Source organism: Aythya ferina (assembly GCF_964211825.1).
Source record: "Aythya ferina genome assembly, chromosome: 2".
Taxonomy (NCBI): Eukaryota; Metazoa; Chordata; class Aves; order Anseriformes; family Anatidae; genus Aythya; species Aythya ferina.
This window is the reverse complement of record NC_140297.1, coordinates 40,726,125-40,739,086: the sequence shown is the minus strand read 5'-3', so window position 1 is coordinate 40,739,086 and position 12,962 is coordinate 40,726,125. Positions and strand designations below refer to the sequence as shown.

Sequence of the window (12,962 nt, the reverse complement as noted above, 5' to 3'; positions counted from 1 at the left end):
TTTTCCTTTTCCTGTATTCCACACAGTTAAATTCTTCCACTGGTGGGAAAAATACTTTTCCTTGATGTAAATGTGTGGCAGGTAGCTGAGTACTCATATAGCCATTCAGACTTCCCTGTTAAGTATAATTCTGCAAATACTTTTTCATAACAAAAGGATTTATCTTTGGAATCTTGTTCAGGAACTTCTTTACACAAGTTTATCTGTTGTTCACTGTTGGTTCTTAGGAAATCAGATCCTATTGGCGTTTAGTCTGTAGCTAGAAAAATGTCTGCTGGGAACTTCTTAAATAGGACGGCAATAAACATTTGGATTATATTTTGCAAGTACAAATCACTTGCAGGTATTTGCATATTTATTGAATTTCAACTTCCACCTCTGGTTAGATGACACATAAACAATTAAATAGCACCTCTGGCAAAGTATTAGTCTAGAGAGCCAAAGACATACTGGGAATTCAGAGAAAGGTTTCTGAAGTTTTAGAAGGAATTGGGAAAGGCTTACACTTTGATTTGTCTCCACAAATTTAATATCAACTTGGAATTGATGATTTAGGCTTTCACTCTGATATATTTCTAAAAAAAAAAAAAAGTATATTAGCAATATCTCTGTCCAAAAAATATTCATTGTAGCATTGGGTGGGGGCAGGGACTGTACCTAGGTCTGCATCATTAAGGGAAAGAATGATTAATTTAAAGCCAACTAAAATATATGAAATATTCCTTTTTTTTTTTTTTTTCCAGGATCTATGGATCAGTCTCCACATTGTACTTTGTAGTAGAGGTCACTGATAAATTTGATGTGCTGGAAAGGTGTTAATAGGTTTTCTCCAGCTGTTGAGGCAAGGCCAGAGCAGTCGGGGGAAGTGTAAGACTGGCTGTACGTCCAGCCTGACTGCTAATACATTGCTCAAGTCTCAGGGATGTTTCCTGGCAAGAAGTGTCTAGCAGCTTCAGCTTTCCTGGTGGTTTTATGATGATTCAAAGGAAGAAAAAAAAAAAAAAAAAAAAAGCTCTTCAACCTCATTTTCATTGATAGCCTAAATCAGCTTCAGGCAGAGGTCTGCTGAGGCCAGTAGGCCAGAGTATAACACTGTGGTGTGCTGACCTTGCAGAGGTGGGTGTGTGGATGTGTTCCTCGCCTGCTTTGTTTTAGGAAAGTAGTTGCAAAAACTGTGAGAGAAAATTAATGTAATTAATTATAATTAGTATGGTGTTTATAGTGGATACATGTTCCAAAATGTGTAACAACAGTGAAGGAGATTTCATAACTTTCAGGAGCTGTAGATTTACAGGAACAATTAGATGATTTAGGCCAGCCTCGAAAATCTTTTGAACTTGTCCATTTGTGTCTTTTAAAATCTTTCCAGTTACTGACAATTAAATTTGATGCCTAGATGCTTGTTTACATAAAAGCAATCAGCACACTCTTTCTGATTGTGTCTCAGTGTGTCATATTTATTTAGCAGCATTGCTGGATTTTAAGTTCTGGAGATGAACCAAAGTGCTATGGGCATGAGGCTTTCCTGTATGTCATTCTCTGTCTTTTTGTGCACATGTGGATATGCACTGAAAGTGAAGCTGGTAAACACAATTTTCAAACCAGAGTTTTGTCTATTTTTATTATATAGTCATAAGGTTCTCAAGAGATGATACTCTGCTTTGTAGTTTGTTCTTTCACATCCACTTGTCCTTTGAAAATCTTACTAGTTCTATAAAATCTATATTGTTTCAAGGGAAAAGACCAATACAGGACAGTTCAGATTATATGATCCACTCTGTAACGTGGTTTCACACTTTGACAGGAATGATAAAGGATTGTAGTCAATACTTTGATATGCAAAAGATATCCTTGTTAAGTTCTTAGAGTACATTTTGTTTTTAGCCACATGCTTTTGCAATCATTTACAATTTTGCAGAAGATCCCAGTGAGTATGGTCTGTATCAGAGGTTCGTGTTAACTTCTGTTCTATTGCACAGGCATGAGAAGATACCTCTTATTACCTGTCCTCTTAGCAGAAAATGAAAATTACTCAAACTTTGTTGACCTCTGGCATGAAATTCCTACTATTACTTCTTTCATTTTCTTCCATTGAGGAGGGATCAATTTTTCCTTAAGCTGTAGCAAAGCTTCACATTCAAGAACTCCTTCCCTACATGGTAATTGCACTGCATTATCTTCCTTTCACTTGTATATACATAATTTTTCCTGCAGTTTTTGGGAACTATTTGCAGTTGTCAGTGGATTAAAATTCTTGTAGCTAAAGGAAATGGAAGATGTTTTCCACCTTTGGTCACAACCAAAACCTTTCACCTAAGTGAGCTTAGTTTAGGCTGGGCAGATGACTGCCTTTCAGAGGTGGCCAAAAGTTTAGAAAGTCAGTGGCCAGAGGAAGCAGCCAGTGCTTAATGAAAATTTAGAGTTTGTATGGGTTTTGTCTGGGCTATTTCTTTTTCCTTGAAGGCAGAGACAAGGCAGGATGTGCAATGATGCAGCAGCGAATGAAGCATAGCAGAGAAGACACTGAGACTGGATGCAGGAACAGAAGCAGATTTTCTTTCTTTGGTGGTACCTGTTAGGATCTATTTTTACATAGAAATGTCACCTGACAGAACTCAGGGGAGAGGATATCCATGTAGTCTAGACGCAGTTAGAAACAGGGAGCTGAAGGCATGAGAGAAGAGGAGAAGCAGTCAAGGTAGTCTGAATGCACAACTGTATTTAAAAATAGCAGTTGGAGGGAAGGGGTCCTTGAGGAAGATGACTGTGGATGCATGTGGCTATAACCACAATGTAAAGACATACACTAGTTGGCTGTTGGGAAACCATGTGAAAGACAGACTTGTTATGATGGAGAACTTGGGAGAAAAAGGCTGAAAGAGATGACAGTAAAGCAGAAGAGTGGCACCAGAAAAAAAGGATGTCAAGATGGAGATGACTAGAGACTTGAAGCTGAGGAGGTGCAAGTATTAAGGAGCTAGGGGGAGAGTAGTTAAAAGATGGTTGGGCTGCAGCTTGGGAAAACAAAACAAAATAAACAAACAAACAAAAAACAGAAAACAAACAGAAGAAAACAACATGAAGATCTGGAATCCCTAACAGTATGAGGAATAGACAGATATCTGTGTCTGAACACTCCCTTTCTTTAGGTGGAGAGAAAGATCTGTCAGCAGAACATAGCTAGAGGAAAGAGCAATGTTTTCTTTTCTAGGACAAAGAAATACCATATTGACATAAAGCCAAAAAGGTCCTGAAGAAGAATATTGAGACAAAGATCTCAGCATCCCTGTTGGAACAGAACAAAGATTAATGTGCCAAGCCAAAGAAAAGCTCTCCTAAAAGCTGTGGCTGTTGTGTTATCAGTACAATTATTTTGATCCCTAAGAAGAAAAGTGAGAGAATGACAAGCAAACGAGTATCTACAAACAGTTATGAAGAACTTAAGGTCATAACCTCTTAATATCTACATTTATCATACATCATATTAATATCATACAACAGCCATGTCTGTACTGGTAAATTAAATAGTGCTAGGAAGCGTTCCCGGGACCTGAAAATTGATTGTACCTACTGTTATCTGTTCCTGGCATAGTATTGGCTTATATCTGCAGGAATTCACCTGACCTATTCCCAGTATAGTTTGAAAGTAATCTTGGGATTATTCTGGATAGGACAGTAGTTTGGAAGCAACTGCCCTGCTCTGAAGGGTGAGAGAATTTAATAGCATGGCACCTTTCTGTGCCAGTTGGCCTCAGCAGTCTTGGGCATGTTTATTTTTTCTGCAGAAATATAGAAGTAAATGGTTCCCTTCAGTAGATGCAATTTTTGGAAACTTAGGACACTGACTGTTGTGGGTGCAAGTTGTGACAGCCAGTAAATAGGATTTATTTAAAAGGTTACTGAACTGAGATATGGAAATGCTCTCTCAGATTTCCTCTTAATTTAGCATGAGGGCATTATAGAAGAGCTAGTTAGAGAATATAAGCTTGGATGAAGTATGAATTTGTTTTCGTATACGTTAATACAATCATAAGCAAAAGTAGGTCCATAAAAAAGGCTCTTTCCTACAGAAGAACAAGTCGTGAAATTAAGGATACAAGTTGGTGAGATTTATAGGTAGTTACGTTGGCTGGACTAAATAGCCTTGACATTTAAAAGTGGAGAAAATACTTTTAAAATACATTTGAAACGTATCAAAACAAGGGGAAGCTCCAGACTGAAGCAGGTAAGTAATGTGGCCCCATAAGAAGATAAATATGTATCTAGGATGGAACAGGGGTAAGGTGAAGACAGTGGAGGTGTGGAAGTTTTGTAGTGATTGTAGAGTAATGTACAAAATGAAATTTCTTGTGCTGCACTTCATATAACTTAAGAAAACTTAACACTGGAACAGGTGCAGAAAGAAGAGCATTTCTGAGACCTGTATTGTAGCAGAACAGACAAGCAAAGTGAAAACTGAGACATGCTAAGCCAGAATTAATAAATACATCAGGGAAGGAAGTGCTAGAGAGCAAAGCTAGTTAATTAACCTGAACAGTGCTGACACATTTACAAACTTAAGAATAACAATTTTCTGTTCTAGCAGAAAGCAGTCAGTTGATTCTGAAACTGAGTTAGATCATCCACGTTTCTAGAGAAGCATACGCCTCTGTTGGCATTTTCTAAATGGGATCTGTTCTTAACCAGAAGCATGGGCAGTGTTTTCTGAGGAACTTCAGGGATACACAAGAGAAGTTGCACTTTTCTCTTCAAATATTGGAGCTTCTGAAGAGCCAAATACAACATCTTTGGAACAGACTGTGCAGGATATTTCGGTGGTTCTCCTCCAGCATATCATCATCCTCTCACCACGTATCCTGCTCTCACAGATCCTTTCTGCTTCAGCTCTGCCATTTAGATTTGCTCTGCAGTGAGTCGGTTTTGTACAAGCTCATCATGGTCTTGCCATCACAGGTGCTGTGCTGGTGGTGTCCTGAATGACATCAGGTGTTCAACTATTTTGGGAAATCAAGCCCACACAGCAAGAGGTTATCTGAAACAGCTTATCTCTGGGCAATGTAAGTCATGTCTGACTGTATCAAACTGTTGCATTAGATTTTTCATGCTGTGGTGTGTTACTGGAGCAGAATTTCATGGACAGCATTCAAAACATCCATCAGTGTAATGTTGTGAAAAGTTTTGTTTATATATGGCTGAACTTGAATGTGAGGTGATAATAATAACCCCAAATTGTGATGGAAATTAATTTAAATGTCTTTTCTGTTTCTGTTGGCCTTTACATGTTTCTATAAATACCGTATAGTTGAATGAATACCAGACTGATGAATGTGGAAGCCTGCCTGTCAGTGTTTCAAAGGGAAAGCATTCAAATATAAATAGCCTTTAAAATATAAATAGTGAAATCTCCATACTGTATTTATCACTGACCACTTTCTTTTTCCTTTCATTGAGTCTCCCATTTTATTTTTAGTGATGCTTACTTAAAATAGTTTCTCAGTTTTCCTGTTGGCGATTAGAAGGCCACTCTGGAATCCAAGTAATTTTAAAGCCAGATGGTGAGTGTGGAAAGTGTTCCTTGCCTGAGCAGTGAGAGTTTGAAATCTTGTCTGTCCTTCTTTACTATAGCATCAGTGTAAAGCGAAGCACGTTTCATCTCAGCTTTTTCCGTTTGATTTATTTCACATACATATTCTTGAGTTGGTTTCAGGATGTGATTCCAGCATTGTTCAAGATCTCTGTTTCTTCTTATGTTGATGCTATTCCCTCGCATATGTTTATAGCTATGGTTTTAGTTGACTTGTTAAAGTCAATAGTCTACACAAATTTCACTGCGTTGGCAGCCACCATATTATTTATTTATTTTTTTTTGGTTGGAATTCCATGAATTCTGGAGATCACCTCAGCTGCACACGAAGTAATCTGAAACAGTTAAACTTTTGTTGGTTTGTGGGCTTTATCTTGTTACAACTGCGACCTGCTGTCTGCTTACCACTTGTGTTGTTACTTCTTTTTCCTCTTCTTTTTGTGCGATAATATATACATAATTTTAAAGCAGGGTTCAATCTAGCATTAACCACACTGCTGTTTGGTAGGTAGGGTTTGCAGGCCCAAGCTGATCTTCCATCATTACTTGCCTGAAGGGACAGCTAATGCATCGCTTGGTTCTTTTCTCCTAAGCTGTCTGTTCAGGTTGAAGAAAGGTAAGTCTCATTGAGGACCAGCTGCTTTAAGCATCACAGTTTGCACTGAGGTTGCCTTGTTCCATAATTGTGCATCCCTACTCACGCTTCAGTACCTTCCCAAGTGGGTGGGAACATGGTCACCATGGCATCCTCATGACAAGCAAGAGGAAGGGAGGAGAAAGTGAAGAGAAAATGGGATTTAAGGCTGGAAAGAAAAGTTTGAAAACCTACTAGTAGCTCTCCATTGTGTTTACAGCCCTTGAAAACAGCAGCTGCCCATCCTTAAGAAGTACTGGGATTTGGCATAACCTGCAGGCAGCAGGCTGACCAACACATCTGCTGCTGAACCTCAGAGATACAACTGGCCCACCTGTTTAAGAACTAGCTCTAGCAGGGCAAGATGAAGTAATTGCATGGCAGCTTCACACCGAAGCGATGTTCACCAGAGAACAGTGTGTTCAGCCTGGTAACTGGGAGTGAGGATCCACCCTGGAGTGATCCCAAAGAGGGTCATTTGAGGGCCCTGGAGCACAGTGGTGCCAAGATCTTTGCTTGGGTTTCTCATGGTGTTTGTGGAGCCCCAAGATCAGGGATCTGGGAGCTAAAAGTCATTAGGATGAGAGATGACATTCCTGTCTCTGCCTGAGTCTGTGCTACTGTAGTTACCCCATGAGACCACTCGCACCTTGGATTCCTTGCATCTGTAGGGAGGCAAGGGAAGGAGCAGGAGTGTGTTCTGCAGCTGTGCTTGAGATGTCCAGGATGCATTGCCTTTAGTCAATTAGGAAATCCCTGAAACAGCCAGCTGCTGCTCGTGGACTAAAGCTCTTTTCCTTTCCTTGTCACGGGGGGAGTGTTTTTCCTGCCAGTATGCTGTCATAAAGATGCTTCAGCTTAACATCTGAGCAGCTTGCTAATGCATCCTAGTAATGACAGGTAAAATGGTCTGGTTTCATGTGGCTCCTAGATGTTGGGGAATCACAGAATCATTTAATCATTGATCTTTATATTTATGCTTCAAGGCATGCCAGCATCTGCAAGCTTTTTGTTAGTTTAAAATGCGATTTATGTAGTTATATTTTTATACAGCGCCTTGGGATGCTTACTGTAGAAGGCTCTTAAAATAGGTATAGCTTAATGTGCTGCTCAGACTTCTCATTAATCTGCTTGTCTTCACTCTTACCCAGAGGTAAAATACAAAGCCTACGAAGTGAGGAGTCTGGAATAAAATGATAGAAAATGGGGCTCTGAAATAAAGACATTAAGCACAGAGGACTCAGACTAGTGGTGGAGGAAACAGAACAGGATGTTCAGAAAGTCCAAACCCTTTGGCATGAATTAAGGAGCTTGGAACGTAAGCAGGGCTACAGTGAATTTGTGAAACAATGTTTGTCTTCCTAAACTGAATGCTGGAAAGCATCCACTTCACACTTCTCCTTTGCCAGCGCCCTGATATCTATTGTAGCACTCATCTTCTGGCTTCTTTATTTTCAGAGAAACATTTGACTTTGTGTTTAGAAGTTATTTGTGCTTCCCGCTTTCTTCTGGTATTAATATGATCTTCTTGTGGCTATGGAACTAAAATTTGGAGTCCCGGCCTTTGTCCCTGCTGCACTGCACTGTTTCTGGTGTTTGTGTTTAACTGCAGCCATGGGCTTGAGAGGCTCCACTTCCACTTTGCTTCACGAGGGCTTTGTCTGCATTGGAAAATCAGCAGGGCCAGGGCTTGTATTTGAGTTTTATATTATGATTGCCCATATTGTTCAATTTCTAGCACACCCCATGATGAGGTTTTGGCCAACTAGGACATTCCCAGATGAAACCTATGGTGTGAGGGGGGGAGAAGGAAGCTAAGGAAGGCCTTACTGAAAAGGTAACTATGCTTTGGAGGGCAAAGGAGTTTAGGCATATGGCGTTGAGCTGGCTGGATCCCCTGAACATCTGGATCCTGGTGCCTGTTATGTACTAGACCAGTCTCTCTCAGGCTTAGTGTTTGAGGAGGATGCTGCAATGCAAGCTTCTGCTTCCTAACTGCATTGCTAGCGCTGTTAGCAGCAGCAGCAGCGTCGAGCCGCCACCTCCTCCTCCTCCCCGTGGGCCATCTGATGAGGCTTACAGCACTGCTTACGTAGCACCAACATCTTTTCTCTTTGAATAGGAGTTAGAACAGGGGCACAGCTCAAACTTTGTGTCAAGCTTGGGTGAGTTTTCCGGAGTGTGGTCTTCCATAATGCAGCTAACTTCCATAATGCAGCTAACTTGCAGGCAGAGATACAGCAGTCGCTCACAAAGCCGGTGTTGTCACAGGCCCACAGCAGCAACTAAGATAAATAATTACTGCTGTGGTATGCATGTGTTTACTTATCACACAGGGATGCAGTTAATTGCACATACAGATCATACGTTTGTTTGCACACATGGATCTTTTTGAACCTCACACCCATAGGTTCATTCTTCAGGTTTGGACGGGAACGCTGTATGGGAAAATAGGTGGTGTTTACTTGTCTCTGTGGGATTGCCAGTCTGTGAAGACCGCAGCGCTGCAGATGCTTTGGCTAAGCATGTTCTTCCAAAAATTGCTTGTGTAGGCTATATCTTTACATGCGATACTTGTTACGGTCCTGTGTTGCTCTCTTTCTTTGTTTTCTGCTGTCTCAGTTGTTAGCTGGAAATGCAGAAGTTATTAAAAGCAAGGTCTCCCTCAGTCAGTGTTGAAAATGTGTTTTCATTAGTAGTACATGGCATGCTACTAGAATGCACATCACTAGTTGCTGTAGGCTGTTGTCCGGAAAATTATAGGATTGGCTCCACAGTGAACATGTATTTAGTATCAAGATTTAAGCTCCTGAGCTGGTTTTTGGTGCCTCTGGAGCAGCGTTGTAAGAACCCCTGCTGAGTCACTGTATGAACCAGTATAGCTCTTCCTTGTCATGGTGCTTTCTGTCCAGTGCTGCTATTGTGGGGATTAGAGATGCTGAGCAAAAGGGATTTAGTTGTGTCAGTGCTAGGTGAAACGATGGTCAGGTGAGCGCTTTATTTGAAGCCACAATGGCAACAGTCATGCAGAAATGAAAAGGAAGAGCTTCAGAGAGGTGCAGAGCCAGGTATATATAAACCACATTTGCAGTTGTTGCCAGTTTATGTTCTGCTCTCAGTATTTATTAGCTGAAGAGATGAAAAGTCAATCTGGAAGGGATTGTGCTGACTACAAGTTTCTGTAGCCCTTGGTGGTGCCAGCTGCAAAAATAGGCGAATCTGGCTGCAGTGGCAGGGCGTGATTGGGCAGCTCCAGTGCAACTGCTGCCCCGCGGGGCTTCGGGAGGTTTTGGCTGGCAGCCGTGAAATGTGTCTCCCGGGGGAGGACAGTGTTGCAAACAAACCTTGCCCTTCCCTATCAGTGAATTCCTTTGGTAGTAGGCTGGCACCCGTACATCTAAACATATTCATGACAGAGATGCAGTGAGTTTCTTTTTTTTTTTTTTTTTTTTCCCTGTCTTTGAGATGGGGACGGGGGTTTTACATTGTTTTCGTTGATCCGTATCTCCCGTATGACTCTTCAGAAGGTCTCATTATAGCAGCCACTCATTAGTGGTGGCTGTGTACCTGGCTGAAGGCCCGGTAAAAACACGTTTCTCAATTTCACTCTCTTACGTGGCCTAAACCAAATACTCACAGCTTCCCATTGACTTAAGTGGCTGTTGGTTGGATCAAGCTGCTCAGCCATAGGAAATGGAGCACTGGGGGAGTAGCTCCTATTTTTCTTCTTGAGCTTAGCTTTCTTTAGAACTGAAAGGTCCCCTGCATCTCAACCCAAAACAGTACCTTTGAAGCAGGCTGTGTTGTTTACATAGGTAAAGAGATCAGTATTAGAGGTTAAAACCCTTTAAAGTCTTTATGAGTACTTTGGAGCACTCCAGGAATAAGAAATCTCAGTAAGAGCCAGTCTCTCCTGCAGGCAGAAACTGGACCACGGCACATGCAGACAGGCCAGTGCCAGCTCACACGAACTATAATGACACTTAAACTGTTGAAGTCAGTATCCAGGTCAATGGGTAGGTCTCCCCATGCCATACCAAAGCTCGTGTTGCTGTATGACCTCCTCCTTTAGTACCTGCTGTAACAAGATTAAAGTCAGCACTGCTTTGCTTACCTGGCTCCTTCCTGAATAAAGGGGACAAATGGTCGGTGAAGCCCTGAGCACATAGAAAACAATGAGAGATTCATACTCATTTTTGCAATGATTTCAGGGCTTTTCTACACTTCCCTGCAGGACAAATTACTGTGATGCCTCAGTTTCATTAGTGTTGTTCAAACAGCAGTTTTTCAGTCCTTACCCTTGCACAAGTGCCAAAAATCACAGATGTGGAAATGGTGGACACAGTGATTTTTCACAGTGTTCATGACAAAAAGGCAGTTGGCTTCGGAGATCAGAGGCATCTTTAAATAAGAAAAAGCTCTTTAAGTGTATGCTTTTTTGTAAAGGCAGTTTCTCATTCAGAAGACCGCAGTCAAGTGCAAGTACCCCCAGCTGGAGCCCTCATTCCTCTGCTGCAGTGTGGTCTTGCTCCTGTTTGGAGTTGATGGGCTTGCTTGAGCCACTTCAGCTCATTGCCCAGGGTTTTCATCAGCTTCCGAATTTTATTTGTTTTCTGGAGTTTGTTCTCTTAAAAAATATGGTAGACATCAGTAGAAAAACAACTGAAATAAGAAGTATTGGCTTTGTTTTCCTTTTTGATACTGTATAAAAAAATTAAGGACATAGATTATTATATTCAGAAAAATACTCTGCAGTAGCTGGAAGGAAAGGGCCATGAGCTGAAAACAAAATTTACAGTACAACTCCATGTATGTTGTCAGGGACTCATTCCCATGCAGCCCAGCAATGGCACAGAGATTTTGGGGATTATGTTCAGATTAAATGTCAGCAAGAGCGGAGCCTTGGCAGCGGGCCAGGAAGGTCATATGAGGCAAGTCCCAAACTTTTACACTTAAATAAAACTCTGTTCTACTTAATACCCGTAATATGCTGCAAATCTTAACACAGCTAATGACTTGGGTTAAGAAATCACATCATAACTTGATATGTATCTTTTTTTTATTATTTTTAGTTTGGGAACTTTTTCCAGTTTATTGGTATTTAAGACATTGTCAGCAATTTTGTTTGGGTGTTAAGCATGTACTGTAGATCTTCTTTGTAGCATAACATAAAGAAACGTTAGTCAAAACTGCCACAGCTCTTCAAAATTTTCTTTTTTAAACTTACACATAAGTAGAATGATAATCTGCTAATACTTCCACAGGGATTAGTACTACACAGAAACATCCCTGTTATTTGTAAAATGGAAGTCGAATTGCTAGAGCTCCATGGTATTAAAAGGAGAATACTTTATTATTGAAGGGGAATGAAAAAAATAGATACAAATTATATAGTTGGGAATTGTTCTTTCTTTTTATCTGTGGTTGGTCTGTGCCATTCCAAAATACCTGTGGAATTTTGAAGGAAAATGCTGACAGTCTTGTACTGCATTAAGAGTGGCTTATTTTGGTTTAATGTGATCCTCTTTTGCAACAGATTGATTTTTAACTACAACAGGGCAATCTTATGCTGGGGGATATCTGCCCATGGAGTTGCAGTACCTTAGCTTGAAATTAATACTCTTTTAATCTACTTGCCATCTCTGAAAAAAAAATGAAACTGTTTTAAAGTTACATATTGAATACTTCTAGTACTCTAAATGTGATCCTCCCACTATGTACAATTATGAATATAGGATGGTTTTTATGCCTCTTCCCTTGCTCTGTGGCACTGAATTCTGCAGTATGGTGAGCACTTCACGCACATCAGGTGTTACTGAGAGCATTTTAAAGAGACTTTCTTGGATGTGCCCAAAATACTGAATCAAATCACAGCTGTTGGATTTGTTTTTGCCAGTGAGCTTCAGTATATGCTGCATTGCTCCAAAATGGCCTCATGTAAACAGGAGCAAAACTTGGAGCCAAAGCAGCGGACTGTGGATTCAAGATTCCAGCTTTCATTTCTAATTATGTATACACCCCCTATTTGTAAACCTATTTTTAGGTACGCTGTATACATGTATATATGAACATGTATTTGTATACATGTTCATATATATATGAACATGTATACAAATACATGTTCATATATATACACATGCATGTATGTATGTATAAATGTGTATGTATTTGTGCACTGAAGTTTATTTTCCCCTTCCTCCTCCTGTCTTTTCCAACCTTCCCTGCTGCAGTGAGACACCAGAGAAGGAGGAGGAGGGGGGAAAAAAAAAAAAACAACACACTTATTTTTGCTGACTAAGTCCAACTTTGGCATAGGAGGATCTGCAAACTGATCTGAAGTTTATTAAGGAAGGAAACTAGGAGATAATAATTCCAATTGTTATCGGAAAGGGTCCCAGAGATAACAGTGGGGTCAGAAATCAGAGAAAGAAGTGCTGCAAGACGTGGCTGGCTGCAATAGCAGGGCACCAGGCTGGGTGACCGGGGGTCCTGAAGCAGAAGTGCTGCTGAGTTTGGCAGTCAAAACAGGTCCAATCAGTTTGTTTATGAAGGATACAGTATGCAAGCCTGAACATTTCAATGCTTCTTTTAAGTGCAGATATAAAAATTTGTAACTTACAATAAGTCCTTTAACTAGGATAATGAATAAGGTAAATTGATAAATAATTTTAATAAACACCTTATGTCCTACCGTTTATTGGACTGAATTAGGAAATTAATAGGACTTTCCCACTACTTTTATTA

The 12,962-nt window shown here is 40.4% G+C and overlaps 1 protein-coding gene across 21 annotated transcripts in view; it reads left to right on the top strand.

Moving 5' to 3' along the window:
• Positions 1 to 12,962, top strand: part of THRB (thyroid hormone receptor beta) — a 166,632-nt gene that overhangs the window by 51,218 nt on the left and 102,452 nt on the right. For 7 of the 21 annotated variants that reach the window (XM_084511765.1, XM_084511776.1, XM_084511777.1 and 4 more), the window contains one exon: positions 4,954 to 5,057. The exons of 12 other annotated variants lie outside the window; for them this stretch is intronic. The gene's annotated coding sequence lies outside the window, so the exon portion shown is untranslated. Of the gene's footprint in view, positions 1 to 4,582; positions 5,058 to 12,962 lie in introns of all 21 variants that reach the window. 2 more of the 21 variants (XM_084511763.1, XM_084511766.1) reach the window with 2 other exon arrangements.